This window comes from Dipodomys merriami, unplaced genomic scaffold, assembly GCF_024711535.1.
Source record: "Dipodomys merriami isolate MVZ:Mamm:240054 unplaced genomic scaffold, mDipMer1.0.p SCAF_26, whole genome shotgun sequence".
Taxonomy (NCBI): domain Eukaryota; kingdom Metazoa; phylum Chordata; class Mammalia; order Rodentia; family Heteromyidae; genus Dipodomys; species Dipodomys merriami.
Window position 1 is genome coordinate 14056553 of NW_027204048.1, and position 19111 is coordinate 14075663.

The following is a 19111-nucleotide window of genomic DNA, read 5'->3' on the forward strand; positions in this document are numbered from 1 at the left end:
GACATTAAATTCTTAAAATTGTTTTTCTTGGAGAGGGTATTTTTGAAGTACAATCATGGTTTAACTTGTTCCCTAAACTAATTCTCTTTTCTTTTGTTCTAAGGCTTTCAAATCCTCTGTGTGAGACTTTATACTTTGCTCCAACTCCAATGAAGTTAGCACACACTGATTGTCCTCGTTGCTAGAAAGCATGCAATAATTTTGACATGTCATGTTTCTAGCTGACCTTTGAGTTCTTTTCTAGCATAACACTTCAAGGGACAGTGTGTCCTGAAATCTTTTCTTTTTAAATATGCTCCAGAGGTCTCTTGTCCTGTTAGGAAAAGTAGTTCCTACTCACAGAAAAATGACTTGTGCGTATTTTTTTTAAGGTAGCATAGTCACACAACCATTACTGAGTTTGTGGAGAGCTCTTTTTCTTTATGTCTTTCTGCATTATCGGTCATGTGTAAGATGTAACAGGCAAGTGTTTTTCAAAGGCTAATAACAAAAAGATACCTTATTAAAAATTTTTATTTCCACATTTTGAACCAAGTACTAATGATTGCCCACAAACAATTAAGCATATATTAACTTTGGAAAATTAAATATACAATCCATAAGACATCAGACTGATAGAAACCAAGAAAAGCTTGTAAATATTGCTATAAGAAGAAATAAAAAAAAAGCATAAGTTTTTTCATCCCAACAAGTTTTACTCTTTTCCACAAAGGCTGTGACCCCATTATCGGGTCTCAAACTAATTTAAGCCTTCTTCCCCCACGAGCTATATAGACCCAATATCATCTCCAGGAGAGAAGAGCTTAGGCATATACAAATATAGACAACATATTAAATATCTCTTGAGAAAGTCTTAGACAGTGCTATTGTTATTTTATTTTCAGAATCACTTAACAGAAAGACTACAACCTGAACCAGCCATCACAAGATCATCAAAGAGCACGTTAAATTTCTAGAAACAAATGCAAAGAAAATTTCACCCACTCCTCTGTGCTAAACTCCTGTTTCAGGTGGATCACTTGTTTTCATTGGAGCAAAATACCAAAGACCTAAAGGACCCCACTCCATTTGTTCCTTGTCTGCCTTTTGTTTTCTCCCAAGATCTCTCAGGGTACTTCTTTGGTTTTCCTCTAGGTCCCCAGCTCCAACATTTGAGAAACTGATCAAAAGCAAAGTGAGCTGAAATCAGTTTTTACCTGAGCACTGACTCTGGCTGGTGGCAAAGGCTGTTTCCCGGAGCAGCTCCTGTTGCTTTCATTTTGCTGTGGCCAGGCCTGGCCATCCTGTTAATAATGCTCTTATGACCGCCCACTGGGAAAAAAAAGTCCCTTGCTAGGCTCTTCCCCCCAAGAGATGTTTCAAGTAAGCCATGAACTTGGGGCGGATTAGCCCCTTGGAATGTGCTGCTGTGTGTGGGGATTAGCCTGACTCAGAAGCCCATGGACCGTCCCTCCTCCTAGTCCTCAAACACTGCTTGATTTGAACATCTAATCTGACGCCAGAAGAAAAACAAATCCCCGGGGAGATCGGATTTAACTGGCACAAGTCCTAACAGGCTCCCTCGCGCCCCACCCCCTTTCCCCCCCACTTTTTTTTTCTTTTCCATTTTCAGAGAGAAAGCTTGTGAAAGTGTGATAAGGTGTTCTGAGTTCTGAAACTTCAACTTTGGAAAGCAAATCTTTCTTGAAGAAACAGTGTCTGAATTCTCTGAGGGTTTTGGAGCACACAAGCAGCATTGTTCCACCAGCTGGAAAAGGATGGAAAGATAGCACTGCTTTAAAGAAGAACTGTTAAAAAAAAAAAAAAAACCCCTCCCCCCAAAAAAACAACCCCTCTCTCAAGAGTGTTTCCAAAGACTACTTTGGTTCCCAAACAGAAGTCCAAGTAGAATAAAAGTAAGAGTCTGACAAAGACCTTCTATAAACTGGAATAGCAATAAATTAAACTTGTCTGGTTATACATCTCATCCTGCAGTTCATCCCTGATCAATACAACAACCTGATTAGAAATCTGTGCTCCTTGGTTCCTTATTAACCAGTGGTGGCCCCTGGAGAATATGGACAAGGATGGAAAACGGTGACAATGCAGTGTGTTTTTCTGGGGTGACTCAAACTATGACCGAAAAGACTCTTCCAAAGATCATTCAAGAGCAAAGTTTTTCTGTTTAAGATAATAGGAATTCTAGTAATAGCAGAATTGAAAAAGTTACTAGGAATTTTTTCTGTTGGAAAGAGTTCAAACTTCAACAATCCAGGAACACTTTTCAGAAGCAGAAAAAAGGGCAGGGATGTGCAAACAGGTTGTGTTGAGGGGTAAACACCTGTGAAAGGGGGGAAAAGAGGGTAGGGGAGGGTGAAGAAGGTCAAAGTACTTTATTTTATGTATGAAAACAAAACCATGAAACTTGTTCAATTGTCCTAAGAAGGGAGGGAGGGCGGGCATGACAGAGGTGGTGAATTTGATCAGGTCCATTGTAGGGATGTATGGGAGGTCACAATAAAACCCACTTATTCAACTAATACAATTTTTTAAAAAGTTAATAAAACAAGGTCAATAATAATAAATATGTGAGTATATTCATACAGAAGTGAAAATAAGAACAATACATCTTTCTTTCCAAAGACAAAGCTAAAGCTAAGAGGTGATATCTGTAGATTCATGGCAGGAGTGGGGTTTGGATTTTTAGTTTTTTTGATCATCTTGTGTTAAAGGGACTATCACATGCCATGTGGACACTAAACTGAGAATTAGGTCCTACAACTATCTTACTTCTATACTCTTTCCAGAATTGACCTACTACTCTCCTTCCCCCCTCCCATTTTATGATCACTCATTTTCTAATGTTTCAAGGGACAGTAACCTGGCTAGTGAGTTTCAACTAAAGGAAACTTAGGATCTGTGAAACTCAAATGGAAAACCAGATTGAGCTTCAGCATTTGCTCATAAGGGAGAAAGTCCCTTTGTCTTCCTGCAGGAGTCAGTACAGCTTTGTGACATACATTGCTCTTGTTCTGTGCATTCAGAACCCTCCTGAGAACTCATTCCCAGAAAACCATGAGAAAGTTGAGCACACAAAGATAATGAATGCATTGTTCTGGATTATGTCAGCGGATTTAATTTTTATATGACATCATGTTCTAATTTAAACACGTAGAACTTACTTGATGCTACTTTCAAACATTCATATTTTTTTATATAAGATGTTTTGTATCTTTTTCATTCTCCAGGTCTTGGTAACTTAGCTTTAAAAAGCATGGCTACCCTAACTTTCCACTTCTGGACTAAATTAAGCTAGTGTGTGTACTGACTGTGGATTTGATACTTTACAGAGGAGACATTTACTAGTATATTTTACACTTGCTTGATGTGAAAAGTCTAACCTCATTTTTTAAGTAGGAAAAAAGCTGAGTGCTGGTAGCTCACGCTTATAATCCTAGCTTCTCAGGAGGCTGAGATGTGAGGATTGTGGTTCAAAGCCAGACCAGGTAGAAAAGTCCCCAGGAGACTCTTATCTCCAATAAACTACTAAGAAAAAGCTGGGAGTAGCGCTATGGGCTATGGTGCAAGTGGTAGAGGGCTAGGCCTTAAGCAAAAGAAGCTAAGGGAACGAGCCCTGAGTTCAAACTTCGGACCAGCAAAAACAAAAACAAAAAAAATGAAACAAAAGATAAATATCTAGTTTGTTACACTTTAGAAGAAGCTTTTTTGGTGACACAATTGTAACCAATTTTCATATCTTGTATTTCTAATTCACAACAAAAATAAATGAGAAATGAGCCTTCCAGATCTGAGAACTTATTTTTCTAAAAATATGTGTATTTTTACCAGTTTATTTGAACAAAACACAAATGTTCTCTATGAAGTTATCTTGATTTTGCATTCTAAACCCTTCACTAGACCTGATTTTTGTTATTTTTAAAGAACTGATATTTTCAGAGTAAATGCTCCATACGATGGTCTCTTATTTCAAATATTTTCTGTTTGTGGGACTCTGAGAGGGGCTAGGTGAGTAGAGGTTTAAGAAATGTGGAAATCAGTAAGATTTCCTGAGTAATTATGTTTCATAGTAAAAGATGGTCAATGAGGCATTGTCTAGAATACACAAAAAGTAAAAACAAATTAACTTCATCAACAGGACACTAAATAACTAATAGCTGATAGCATTTGGTGATTCTATTCAGTCTTCAGTAGACTACTCAGTTATATAGAGAAATAGAAGTTTCATGCTGTCAATGTGAAAAAAGTAGGCCATACTACAATTACAATAGAGCTGGGAGCCGGTGGCTCACACTGGTAATCCTAGCTACTTGGGAGACTGAGATCTGAGGATTGTGGTTCAAAGCCAGACTGGGCAGGAAAGTCTGTGAGACTCTTATCTCCAGTGAACCACCAGAAAAACAGAAGTGGCGTTGTGGCTCAAGTAGTAGAGCACTTGCCTTAAGCTGAAGAGCTCAGGGACAATGCCCAGGCCCAGCATTCAAGCCCCACAACAGACAAAAAAAAATATGACAGAAAAGAAAAGTTTAAGGTGGTATCTATGGTTAGTTTTTATTTAATTCCATTTATTTCCCCATGCTTTCAAAAGTTTCCCCTGTATATCCATAGTCAGAAAACTGCACTTTGGATACTCTACTAAAATCTTCAATTGTCAAGTTTTATTTGTAGGATAGCAGGAGATTATTTCAAAAGAGAAGCTTAGAAGGTGACTAGGAAGAGAAATTCTGTGAAATGAGAGAAGGCTCCATAGTGGGGAAGATTTGGAAAGTGTGGTGTGCAAGGTGAGTTTTCTGGAGGGAAGTAGGAAGGGAGAAAGGGGGAAGGAAGGAAAGAAGAGAAGGCAAGGGTCAGGTATCCAGGAAGAAATTCACTGAGTTTTGTGTGGTTGTGAGATTGAATAGAGTGGTTGTAAACAAGTCTAACAGATATAGATTTCAAAATTTATCTTTTTCAACTTACTTCTTCACTAGTTGCTACTTCAGCCTTCCTGAAAGTCTTTTTTTTTTCGTTCATTATTTAGTTTTTAATTGTGGAGGTTTTCATCTGTGATAGTAGGTAACACTTCTAGTTTATCTTCCAGACCGGTTATTTCTTAAATTGGTGCTGGTCCTTGGGCTTTGAATTTAGGGCCTAGACACTGTCCTTGAGTTTTTTTCACTCAAGGCTAGTGTTCTACCACTCGAACCACAGCTCCACTTCTTGCTTTTTTTTTTGCTATTTTTTTTTTAGAGATAAGATTCTCACAGACTTTCCTGCACAGGCTGGCTTTGAACCTCAATTCTCAGATCTCAGCCTTCTGATTACAAGTGTGCGCCTCCAGCACCTGGCCTTTTAAATTTTGTTTGCTTTTGTGTATGTTTCTTTTCAAAGAGAAATACTAATAGAAAATAGAATATGAGGCATCTTGCATTGCTACCAGAGTGCTGGACATTTGTCTAAGCATAAAGAGAAGTCCCAAGTGTATGCAACATAGCAGTTTCTCCTACGAGGTAGCAGATGACCTGAGGACTCTGATTCAAGAAGTTAATTGGTTCCAAAGAGACTTGTAGCGACAGGCCACGTTTTGTCTGTGACATATCAAAAATTTTATGCATCACCTACCAACACTGGCTGGAAGGGCACAGAATCAGCCTTTGTGAGGAGCACTTCAATGATGATAGACTCTGAGCACTCACAAGAGAAGAACCACTGGCATAATGCTAACTGTGATTGTTCTTCATTCTATTTCATGTAACAGCATGATGTTTTATTCTCTCAATTCACCATGATTGAAAAAGTACCCTTGCATACAATGGAAAATGACCCTTCTGTTGGTACACAATGCAAATTTTTTGAAAAGCAAAACAGTCAGATTTCCTGCCAGGAAAAAAAATATCTAAATTTTTGTATGGAAAATATATGCTCCATTTTTATAAAACAATGTACGAAGCATTTTTCTGTGATTTACAGATCTGATAACAACACATTTTCTGCAAAGGGATAGATGGCACATATTTTAGGGTCTCTGGAAGCAATTTCTCCCCTGTAATGATACTCTGTCACAGTGAAACAAAAGCAACCACAAGCATCAGATGCTAGTGACCATGTCTTCACTCCAGTGAAACAGGATGTGTGCTGCAACTGATGTGTCCTGGATAGCTTCTGATACAGAAAAATGTGATGGAGGGTAGCAGGGTATGGTTGTAGAATCCATCCTTTTGTGGTCCATTCTTCTCTCATCGTTTCAGGAAAAGTCTCTTGCAGGAGCCTTGGCTCCTGCTCTTCCTTCCACCTTGGTCAACTCGGCATCTGATATTCACAACCATCATGCCCATCTGGATATCCTCTATTGCTTTACTCCCTCCACCTACCTCATATACTCTTACATGACCTTCTTATGCCAAACTTTTATGTGTGTGACTTGTTTGTCTGCATCCCCTCCCTGCCCCCCTGCAGAATATCAGTTCTCCAGGGAAGTGTATTTTTTAATTATCAAGTAGTTGTACAAACAGGTTTCAATTATCTAAGTCAGGTTGTGAGTATAATGCAGCTTAACCATCCACTTCCATTCCTTTGCAATTATATACTATTTGAAGTCTCCTATGGCACTTCTAGAGTTTTGTAGCCTTTCCTGGAAGACTTTCTGTCTGTTAGTGTTTCTGCCATTGCTTCTAGGGGAATATTAGTAATTCACCTTTGGGGGATAATATCTTTGTTGATTAAAATTATTTGTAATAAAATGTACTTTGTTGAATGAAAATGATTTGTAATAAAATACACTTCATAACATCTAGATGTACATTGTATATACCCTATCCTAAAGTTAGATTATATGTTTTATCACCCAAATGGGAAAAGATTTAATAAATTTACTTTGTAATTATAAGTGAAGCTTATCTTTAATCTTTTAATAGGGTCATGTTGTAAAAGTTACACTTGAAGCTACCCAGAATGTTCATGTACAAGTGTCATTCTCTAGTCATTTTCATAAGCAATTTTAAAATATATTTCAACTTCAAAATATATTTCTTTGGAAATTTGGTTCATTATGAAGCAATTAATCATTGTGTGACAATAACATATTATATTTATAAGGCATTTTATTGTTCACAGAATGGTTTTGCACAAAGCATTTCATGCAACCTTTGCAATAAATATGTAAGACATTATAAAATTTTATTGGACAAATGGAAAGGTAGCTCCTGGTGCATTATGCATCAGTACCTACTCAAACTAAATCCTTGTGCTTCTTAGTTAGGGTACAGAGAGCTCAGTATCCACCACATCTTGAAATGATGTTAAGGATCTGAATGATGCTTTTCTCTTGGTGTGGTGGAGTGAGTGCATTTTAATCATTCAGAGCTTTTGGAAAAACATACATACTTCATCAGGCCTAAAAAAACTGACATGAGGATGCACGACTCTATTTCAAGACTATCCTGCGCAGCATCAAGGATTATCAATTAGTTCAATAGCTGCTTCTATACATAAAATCTTACATGCCTCCTATATACTCTTAGGGATTTACTGCCATTATGGACTGAAAATGTAATGACTATAGTGCTGTCCCAATAGAGCTGGTATACCTCTTTAAAAACAGATTGTTTCTAACACATTTATAAGATTATTTCTTCGTTGCTTTGTATATCCCTCCCCCACGGTATAACCCCTGCTTTCACTGTATTTGATGTTGTTATAATTTGTGGAGGGGAAGGGAAAAAACAAATCATTTAAATAGGGATACAGGTGGCCCATTGCAACAATGAGATGTACAAGTCGTTATGTCGAAAACAAACTTTACAATTTTGCTTAAAGATGGGATGGGAAGGGAAAACAAAGGAGGAGGCTACAATGCTTGATAAGAAATGTACTCATTATCTTGCCCATGTAATTGTAACCCTTCTGTACAGTATTTTTACAGTAAAAAACATTAACAATAGGATAAAATCTACCCTGATAAGGGGGAACACAAAAGATATGAATATGGCTAAAAATATACTATGATATTGAGGTCTGACATCTTCTTACCTCTGTGATAATGTCAGCATACTCCTATGATGGACAGGGTTTTTTTGTGTTCAGAAAAACCCAGTGGGGACTCTGTTTTCGGTCAAGTAAAGGCAGAATTTGAGTACTGTCATGCCACTTTTTAAGTTCTTGATTCTGTTTACCTTTCATAACTCCTGCACCATTTTGATTTTGTTAGAAGCAAAACAAAAAATGTGCGTAGTCATTGATTTGGTAGAAATGTTTGGTAGAAATGTTAAGTCTATATGATAATCTATGCCAGATTCAGAGGCCGATTTGGATTTTGTTTTAACTCTTAGAGTCTGAGCAAAACAAAATGTAAGAATAGAAAAATCACTGCTGTGTTATTGGTAGTAGAGTTTTCATAATACAATTATTATGCTCAGACTTTTTCTGTCACTGTGTCTGTGAGTGTGAACTTGTATTATTATCCTTAATTTCCCTGAAGTATTCTGAGGTACTGGTTTAATCAACGAATACTCTCAATTATCCTCACAAGAATACAGACTTAAATTTACTATAGGATTTTGTTTATCTACTTAAACTAGCACTAAGGCAGGCTAGTGGAAGGGTGATTGATTTCGAGTCTGAAGATGTGTTATGACTTGTTGATAAGTAGTGCATGATTTTGGAGGTGCCTGACTTATAATCTTGCTGAACTTCAAGGTCAGCTGCAGCAATTCGAGCAGAGGATTCTGGGACTCAGAATCTTGCAGCCTTGCTTTCAATACCTCATTAATGCACACAAAGTAGGGGTTGAAAACAAGTTTTTATTTTTTATTTAAAAAAATCCTTTACAAATTCCCAGAATGTTGTTCTTTTCATAACCAAGAAAATAAAAACATCCCAGAGCACAAGGTTTTGTGCCCAGTGAGCACAAAGTACATAAGGAGATTTGAATTAATAAATAATCCCTGAAAGAATTCTCAGCAGGCTGTAAGCATTCTTAAGAATGCCCCTGGTTGAGCAATTCGGCACATACGTAAAATTCTAATTCTGGTTTGTAAAACTTCAAGTGTTATAAACATATTATTATGATTAATTGATAACTTGGTATTTCTTGTTCTGTCATTGAGAGAACTTTTAAGACCAGAACACGGTGTTCTTTCCCCCATCCCCTACCCAGTAATAAATCAAGTCTCGTTATGATGCTATCATGTGGGTCAGAATATACAGAGATTGACCATGACTTGCAAGGCTTGTTTGTTTATTTGCTTGTTTGTTGTTCTTTTGATCTAACCATCAAGAACAGTGTAACTGAGAGAGTGGAAAGCAAATTAATCTCACTGGCATTAACAGAAGGTCTGGCCATATGAATATAATGAATGTAATAATGATACCCCTAATTCTCTTTGGAAATGAAAAACTTAGCTATTAAGTTAAGGCAACATAAATGCACTTTGGGATGATGCTTATCTTTCAGTGTCAAGTTTCTAGGTTGCTCGATAGAAAACAAACAGCTCACATAGACTCAGCCACTGCTGATATTATTTTAATGTGATAGTTTTAAAGTTATTCAAGGCTATTAGGTTTGGCTCCAAAACACTGCCTCTGTTTTCCATTAGAAGCTCAACATTGGCTCCATGTCACAGATGATTCCTACTATTGTGTCTTAATATAAAGTTTCTTGGGGAGCTTTTAGGTTCCAGGAGAGATGAATCCTTGAATTACCTTTTTATAAAAATATTATTTTTGACAGAAGTGCAGCTTTAGTTGTTTTGTGTTTGGTTTTTAGAATCGCATGAAAACATTCAATTTGGCACAAATAGAAATGAACACGAATCTAAAAGTCAATAACATAAAAATACAGACTTCTGCTTCAATTTGTGTTGCACTGGATAGTAGTAGGACTTCTTCCCTCCTTCGTTTTCTAGCATCTCACCATTACCGCAATGTAGAGTTCAATCTCTGAAAATCTGATGCCAACATATATTTCTGGTAGCAAGATTTTTCCCGAAAGAAGCTATCCTAATTTTAACATGAATAAAATGTTGTCTTCTTAATTAATTCCCCAATCTATTCTTCACTCAGTAATTAGCAATCTCCTTATTCACCCCTACCTAATTAATGAAGACTTTTAAAGAAGTTTTAGGTTTACAGAAAATTTGAACAAAAATTCTGATTATTCTTATATATACTGCTTCCATTTATAATATCTAGTAGTCGTTATTTTACATCAGTGTGATACATTTGTTTAACTGAGAACTTGGTAAAGTATTATTACTTAACACATAGTCATATATCCAAACTCATAGTTTAAAAAAATCGTGATAAAGTTTCATTGTTAGTTTTGAAACAGTTCTGGGTTTATTCTTTTCAAATGTCAGGTATATATCACTGAAGAATTTTATAGGAGAGTTTTATTGGAGAAGATGAAAATGATGATGTAACTATGGCATTCCATTCCCATCCCCCAAATTCATTCAGTGATTTCCTATTATTTCTAGACTAGAATCCAGATTCCTTATTTTATTTTTGTCGGTTGTGGGGCTTGAACTCTGGGCCTAGGAGCTGTCCCTCAGCTCTTCAGCTCAAGGTGAGCACTCTACCACTTGAGCCACAGCGCCACTTCCTAGAATCCAGATTCCTAATAAGTCTTATTACTACCCATCTCACTTTTCTAAACTTTCTGTACCAGAATGACCCCCTCACTGCCTCTCCTCACTCTAGCCTTCTTTCAGATTCACAGCTCATCAGAATAAGAAGACAGAAAATAAGGTCTTGTTGTTAGACTTAGTTTGAATACTACATTTTGAAATTTGTTTTCATGACCTATGGCTGAAGAGTGGAGGTGAAAGAATCACATGCAACTTGATATTGCAAAAAATCAGATTTCCTAAGTAGCCATTTCAGAACCTCCTCCTTGCAGGGAACACAAAGTTCCCTACGTATTTATTTTATTCAATAATATGATTTAGAATAAGATTCTTGTTTGACACACAGAAATAAATATAAAACAATTTGGGAAGATAGTTTATAAAGTCGTGAATGACTGGGAATTCAGAAACAAAGCATCCTAGTTCATCAATATAGTAAAAAACCCAAACCTTAGGTATTCACAAAAACACTTCTTCCTGGTAAATGATAAATTATTGCTAGTTAGTAATAAACTGTACAAGAAAAAGCATAACACACACACTATCTGACTGTGGTAGTCTCCTGAAAGGATCACTAATTGTGAATTGTGAAGGTTTGTACTAAGTGATTCCTCAAGGGACACATTCTTTTTTTTTGAAGTTATTTTTCCCTTAGATATGTTATATGTCCCACATAACATTCATTCCTATTAAGTAACAAGTTAACAGAGTAGATGAGGAAGGTCAAACTCATATTAACATACATATTCACATGGCTCTTATAACTTGGCCTCAGGTCTCAGTGTGAATTAGCTATTATAAAACTGGACATGCATTTCTACAAATGTGAAAATGTAATATCACCCAGGAGAGAACCAGGTTGAGAAAAGACTATCTTCTGCTTATAGTTCTAATACATTAAGAAAAAAATCATTAAGAAAAATATATAAATGTAACCTAATCTGGAGCTTCTAACTGGACATGCTTCACTAAAGTCAATGCTTCTTGGAACTTGGGCTTGAGTTGTTACCTCAAAAGTTTGAAAATGGGCAGTCAGACGTGTGCTCACAAATTTGTTTTACTTAATGTATTATAAGTATCTACTGAATACTAATCGTAGATAACGCTTGTAGTTCCCAAGGAGGTAAAAGAATACACAAAGTTGTTGTGTCTGCTTTAAGGTTTATTTTGTGTTCTAGAACAAAGCTTCTGAAATATCTTGTGGCAAAGGATCATTGTTTCAAAATTTTTAATCCATTCTTAATGGCTTTCATAAAACAGCCCTAAATGATCATGCACTTGGAATTTTGAGGCAGTGGCCACTGTTTTAGACGTTTCTAAATGTTTATTCTCTCACTATTCCTAACTGGTTCATGGACCAGCACCAGTTCACGGACACAAGGCATGCATGAATCGACTTGTAGAATCAGCAGTATTTGGGAACGTGTTAGAAAGGCACACTTTCAGGACCCACTTCAGCCCTACTGAACTTTTTCCTTCCTGTTGGTAAGGTCTCCAGGTGATTTGTTTACATTAAAGTTGAAAAACATGATTCTGGAGGGAAGTCAGAGACAGTAACAATAACAATAACCATCAATACCAGCAACAACAATAACCAGTTTTATTTCTATTGGAATAAGGCTAGACAGTGGTCTAATTATTAGCATATTTTAATGAATTTAAATCTCCCCACAAACCTGCAAAGTAAGTGTTTCTATTATGCTTGTTTTGTAGCTAGGGACACTGAGGTAGCAGAGAGCGGAATTGCTGACTCAACAGCATTCGTCCAGTCAGCAGAATGCAGAATAGCTTAATTGACACAGGGCAGAAGAGACGTATGCCAGAGGCCCTCCACACAGTGGGGAATTGATGGTAGGCAGTAGGTGTATTTGAGCTTTCCTGGCACAGAGTCAGAGCTAGTAGCAGGGAGGAGGCACTTAAGTGATTTTTGGTTTCATTTTGCTCAATTAAGTGAATGGAAGTATTGTTACCGGTCCTTCCCTATTTCCATTACTTCAGAGAAAGGATTTCAAGTTAGTTATCTGTATTCACATTGTCTATCTTCCAAGATTTATCCTAAAACTTAATTTCCTTTCCTGTTACTCTTACACTGCACTTTCTTCTTCCTTCTTCCCATTCACACTTTTTTGGTGATGATGAATACTGGGCAGATATGCTCTCTTTTCATGCTGTTCTCTCTTAAATATGAGTGCTGCTATCTGGCAAAACCTCGATCAATATTGGTTAAAAGGCTGTATAATATTGTAATGTACAAAGAAAATAGTCCATTCAACTGTGGATGGATATTTGTTAAAAGAACAATTTGTACCTCTGTTTCCCTGACATGTTCAGCACAAATAGAACTGTCAAGCTTTAAAATACCAGCAAAATGTAACTGCCAATCTCAAAGAATTGCCAGTGAGTGGACGGGTAATTACACTGAATCATATATATGTGTATTCTGTGTGTGTTTGAGGGTTTTATTTTGCTGTTGTTAAAATTGTGCATAAGTACAATAAGTTTTGTGTTTTTTTCTATTTTAAAATAAAGGTAATAAAGTAGAAAACACTGAAAAAGAACACTGCACAAAATGTGATGCATTTCAACCACTCCTACTGGAATAATAGCTTATTAGCATATCTGAAGGATAATGGGTCATAACATCATTCTTGAATATCTGAGCCTGCAAATTAGTATTTCATGGTCTTAGGAAAAAGATCTTATTTAGGATCTGAATTATCAAATGCTATTTTGAGGTTATAGAAATCCTTTACCTTTTATATGTATTTTTTTCTGAGTCCAGGATTTGAAGTTGACATTGAACACTTCTAAGAGTTACGCCGACTGGCTGGTGCTCTACCTCTTGAGCCATGCCTCCAACCCTAGAAATTCCTTTCTAAAAAATATATTACATCAAAATGACATTTAAATACAGCCATTTGTTAAATACTATAATTGCTCATCAATTATGATTCTGGCAAATTTAAGTCACATTACATTTTGACTTGGTTCCGAATTTTTCATGTCTTAGCTCATACAATTATTTAAAATAGTTGAGTAGATGGCTTTTTTGGGGGGGAGGTGGGTGCCATTTTTGGGGTTTGAATTCAGAACCTGAGCACTGTCCTGCAGCTTTTATTTTTTTTCTCAGAGTTAGTACACTAACACTTGAGCCATAGCTCCACTTCCATAATTTTTTGGTAGTTAGATGGAGAGAGGAGTCTTATGTGCTTCCCCAGCGGGGCTGGCTTCGAACTGAAGTCCTCAGATCACAATCTCCTGAGCAGCTAGGATTACAGGTGTGAGTCTTAAGCCAGCCTGGCACCTGGCTTAGCTTTCTTTCCAGTGATGATCTTTGTTCTCACTCAAGGAGCATCTTGTGCACATGGTAGGTTAGGACATAAAACTGTGCCAAGAGAATGCTAAATAGGTGGATTTTAGTTGCTGTTTGCATGTGATGCATAGTTGTGTGGGGGTCTTTAAAGTTAGTTTACTACCTGAACTCAAGGACAAAATCCTGAAATGCTCTGATCAGCTGAACCTTTTGGCTTTTGTTGTATTTGTCTGCACTGCTCTGCTCATTCTTTGACATGTATGACCTAACTGATAAATGCCTCATGACACTGTTACTGCCATTTTGAACTTTTGTGTTATATATCAATACAAGTAATGTAGAGATTTTGTATATACATCTAAGGTGCTCAATTCGTGCCTCTGTTTTCTCTTCCTAGGCTACTTAGAACTGAACAGAAGAACAAGCTGACAGCCCAAGTTCCCGGCTATGCCTGAAGTCACTGTTCCTTTGCCTCAATTTCTCCTTTGCAAACATAGTGTCCAGCTGGTAACCTCACTAGAGACTATGGCTGGGAATGGAAAACACAAGGACAACCCGGATTCCTTTAAGATTGTCACATGAGGACTCAGCTTAAGGTACCGACTTGCCCACAGATTAACACGTTCTTTGAAGTTTTCTTTTCATAATCATAGATGGTTATAGTCAAGCAATTTTAAATTACATTCTTGCTTGACTTACATCTAAGCATCAATTTTTTTGGTGGAGGGGGAGCATTAGATAAGTACCATATGAATTAATCTGACCCTCTCCTTTCCTTCTACAAAAACCTATTAGGAATTTTCTGAGGTTTAAGTACCGTGGAATTTGATTACACGGTGCATTCAGGGGTTCAGTCACAGCAGGCTGTAGGTACCAGGCAGGGCTGATCATGACTTAAGCATTGTTTCAATGTGATTCTTTTTCACAAAGGATTTCATTTAATGCAGATTAGGACATTTATTAAGCTGTTGATAATTGAAGCCTCTTAGGCTTGGTAAGTACCATCCAGTGAGGTAGATTAGTGAGGTTTAATTTGTTGCTCTCAAATAACAAACAAAGACTTAGTAGAATAAGTCTGTCTTCTCTGTGGGCTGATAAAAGGGGACATTGTGATGGGGATCTTGGCCTATTTCTGCATTTGGGCAGTTTCCTTTAGAATGTGCCCTTGAGAGGTTTTCTTTTCTCCTTCAAGTGTTGCCAAAACCCATCACCTGTAAACTGCACGACTTAGGGAAAAGTTGAAGGTATAATAAGATATGTAACGTAGATTAAACTGCCCAGCATGGTCAAAACTTTTCTACTGCTTCTTAAAAATTTTCCATTCTCTTGTCTAAATTTATAGTAACTCTGAAGGTGGAAGACTGAATCTCTTACCTGATTCCTAGGGATTAGTCTACAATCTAATATACACAGACTCTCAGTACCTGAGCAAGATTGGCTTCAGAAATATATTCTCAGCCATCCCTTCTAGCGTTTAAGGGGTGGTGTTTATGTCGCTTCTCTGTTGTGCTTTTCACTGTCTGACTTGAGAATGTGTGAAGTGAGAAGGAATAAGGACTAGATTTTGCAGCAATACCGCATTGGTAGTGGAGCCATGGTAGTGCACAATTCAAAACTATAGTAGACTGTTGCCTTGGTCTTTTAGACTGCTTCTACCCAGAAGCTGACCAATGACATGTCATTTCTTGGAAATTTAAACTGAGCCAAGAAGTATGAGGTACTAATGGACCAAAGTCTTCAGGTACAGAGAGGCACAAATTGAAAACAAGAATTGTACATTAGCAGAGATGAATCAGGGGACACAGGTTAACATCAAAATGCTCCATAGCACTGTGTAGCTGGAAGCAGAAATGGTGTGCATAATGGAGAAAAATTAGTGGATTTGTGAGACAGAGAGACAGAGAAAAGTCCTGATTCTAGATGCTTTCTCCAACCAATTCTACTTAATTCCTAGGCTCATCATGACTTAGTGTCCTCTCAAGCAACTTGATTATTTTTTTTTAGTTTTTTTTTATTGTGAAAATACTGTACAGAGGGGTTACAATTACATGGGTAAGATAATGAGTACATTTCTTATCAAGCATTGTAGCCTCCTCCTTTGTTTCCCCTTCCCATCCCTTCCCATCCTCCCCCCTGACCCAATCCTTCCCGCCCCCCCACCAAAGTTGTAAAGTTCGTTTTTGACATAACGACTTACACTTCTCATTGTAAGCAACTTGATTCTTATCAGTAAACCAAGTAAAAGAGAACACTTATATGAGCCAAAAGATACCAAATATATATATATATATATATTTCTGCAGCATTAGCAGGCCCAGGTCTCAAGTGAACATTTCATTTGGTCCACTGGCTGCTAGTATCAAAGAAATGGACATTCAGAACTAACCTGAAGGTTGTGCACTAGCACCTAGCAAGCTAAGTACTTACAGCTAATCCTTCCTACACAGAAGCCTCAGTACTCCAACCAATCACACTCCTGTACGCATACAGGCAGAGTCAGCTTGCTTCTAACTTAAAGAGTATTTTCACCCTTAGAAATGAACTTGTAGGAAGAACAGAGATAGGCTGAAACATCCAGTGTGTATGGGAGGAGGATCCTAGCAGTTATTTTGTTCTTGGAAAGGGTTGCAGTGTTAGTTCTCAACATCTTTTTATCTTCCATGTTCCAGTGTCTCATCTAAGCACGATTCAACTAAAAGAATTTGATTTTCAGCGTCTGAGTAGTGCTATGTGTTTAAAAAACATTTTAGGGATCCCTCACTCCACAGGGATATTTATTTAATGTCAAAGTCATCCATGTCATCTCTACTTTTTTTTTTATTGTGAAAATACTGTACAGAGGGGTTACAATTACATGGGCAAGATAATGAGTACATTTCTTATCAAGCATTGTAGCCTCCTCCTTTGTTTCCCCTTCCCATCCCTTCCCATCCTCCTCCCACCCCCCACCCAAACCTCCCTGCTCCCCCCCGACCCCGACCAGCACCAAAGTTGTAAAGTTTGTTTTCGACATAACGACTTGTATATCTCATTGTTGCAATGGGTCCACCTGTGTTCCCCATGTTATCTCTACTGAAGCTCTTCTTTCCTTTCAGTGTAGTCCTTCTTGGTGGTGTTAAGAGCGCAGTGTACAATCACCCCTCTCAAGAACAATGACCAAATAGTCTTTTTTATTTTTGGAATTTATTTTCTTTATCCTTTCTCTCTTACAAAAGTCATGCTAAGTCACTGAGCGGAGGTTCTTTTTTTTTTTTTTTTAACTATTTTGGAAAGTACTAAACAAGAAGAAAATGAATATTGCTTCTAATTCTGCTTCCCAGTCAATGAAAAGCTTTGGTGACCTGTTGGCACCTGTTGGTGGAAAAGTATAGAATACACGAGCCTGCAAAGCAAATGTCTCATTTCTCAGCTGGGATGCAGTGACCTGGTGAAAGCATGCAGAACTGAATTAACTATTCATCTGAGAATGTGCTGACCAGGCAGGAAGAGGGCAGAACTGGCAGTGGCACCAGCACAGCACGGTGGGGAGAGGGGGTTGGGGGGAGACAAAGTGCACAAGGCAGCATGGAGCAAATGAGTTTCTTATTATAGGAAAGAAGTGAATCTCCTCAAACAGTTCCCAGATACCAAAGGTATAGTTCCCATCAACTGACATGTTGAATGCAAACTCCTTTGTATAACTACTGAGAGATAATATAATACATAATATATAATATATACACAGAGAGGAATAAGCAAGCAAGGGGGGAGTAATACGTTGGTTCATGCAACACTCTACCCATGTTTAGTTTTTGTTCTTGCATCACAGAACTGAGGGCCACGTATCCTTTAATGTATGTGATTAAAGCTAAATGATGTCCATTTTTGATGTCATTATGAACTAGAAAACAAGTTGAGGAACCAAAGTCTTTGGGCAGTATCCCTGTCACAAATCAACATAGGAGTTTGTGAATCAGTACACATTATGTTCCCTTGCTCATGGATTCTGGGTTTGACTCTGAACTTCTAAACAATGACCACAGATACTTCCAGAAACTAGTCAGTGAGCACCACTGCTCATAGCTTCTTTTTTCTTCTCCTTTAGAGCCTATGTGTAAGGTGGTTTCCTGCAAGGGCCAAACCCATTACTGTAGCTTCTGGTCCCCCTCACATCTGACATGAACAGTTGAAGTGCTTTATCAACAGGCTTCTGTGCCCTTAGTACTCCACTCCCATAGACTGTCCTTCACAGTGCACTAAGAATGGTCTTCAAGCTGGGTGCCAGTGACTTACAACTCTAATCCTAATTACTCAGGAGGCTGAGATCTGAGGATTGTGGTTCAAAGCCAGCCTGGTCAGGAAACTCCATGAGAGGCTTATCTCCAGTCAAACACCTGGAAGTGGAGCTGTGGCTCCAAGTGGTAGAGCACTATAAGGCCCAGGCCCTGAGTTCAAGCCCCACAATCAGCCAAAAAGAAAGAGGAAATGGTTTTCAACTAGAGTGTCTCAACTTCAATACTATTGACAATGTAGTCCAATGAAAAAGAAAAATCCTATTACAAAAAGCACACCAAGAGCAAAAAGAACAGAGGGCATGTCTCAAGTGGCAGAGTGCCCACTGACCAAATGCAAGGCCCTCAGTTCAAACCCCAGTTGCCCCTCCCATAAGAGTGGTATTTAAAGCATCCCAGGCTGTATTTTTATCGTTTTGTTCTGACTCTCCAACATCTTGAAAATACAATTAAATGTGTAAGTTGCAGACTTCCAGCATTGACACACCAGGATATTAACCATTTGCATTTTTAGCATTGTGTATGGAGCCTTTAAACAGAATTAAAACTGGTAAGGATAAGAGACTAAAGTATTCACAGTCAACCTGATGTTAAACATCCACCCTCCCAACAATCTCATTGAGCCCAGTCTACTTTATCATCTTTTCTTTCCTTTAATAGATGCGAATTAGGCCTCAAGTCAGCTTTGGAAGTCTGGTGCTGCACTAGCATCATGGGTGAAATGATCACAAAGGGAGCGACCAAGGAGTTTGGGGGCTTTCTCAATGACTCCATTTTTGTCTCAATAACTGCAGTAATTTAAAGCAATTAATGTGTCTCACTTCGCTCCTCATTGCTTTGTGCCCTTATTTCATGTTGTGTAACAAACACAGTCATCTTAACCTTCCAATCTTAGCCCTACGCTTAAAGCTCATATTTCTACCACT

At 37.8% G+C, this 19111-nt stretch overlaps 1 protein-coding gene across 20 annotated transcripts in view; it reads right to left on the minus strand.

The window, feature by feature from the left end:
* The window catches only part of Trpm3 (transient receptor potential cation channel subfamily M member 3), a 517403-nt gene that overhangs the window by 290012 nt on the left and 208280 nt on the right, over nucleotides 1-19111 (minus strand). For 2 of the 20 annotated variants that reach the window (XM_070035733.1, XM_070035732.1), the window contains exon 1: nucleotides 1197-1264. The exons of 17 other annotated variants lie outside the window; for them this stretch is intronic. The gene's annotated coding sequence lies outside the window, so the exon portion shown is untranslated. Of the gene's footprint in view, nucleotides 1-1196; nucleotides 1454-19111 lie in introns of those variants that run through there. One more of the 20 variants, XM_070035737.1, reaches the window with a different exon arrangement.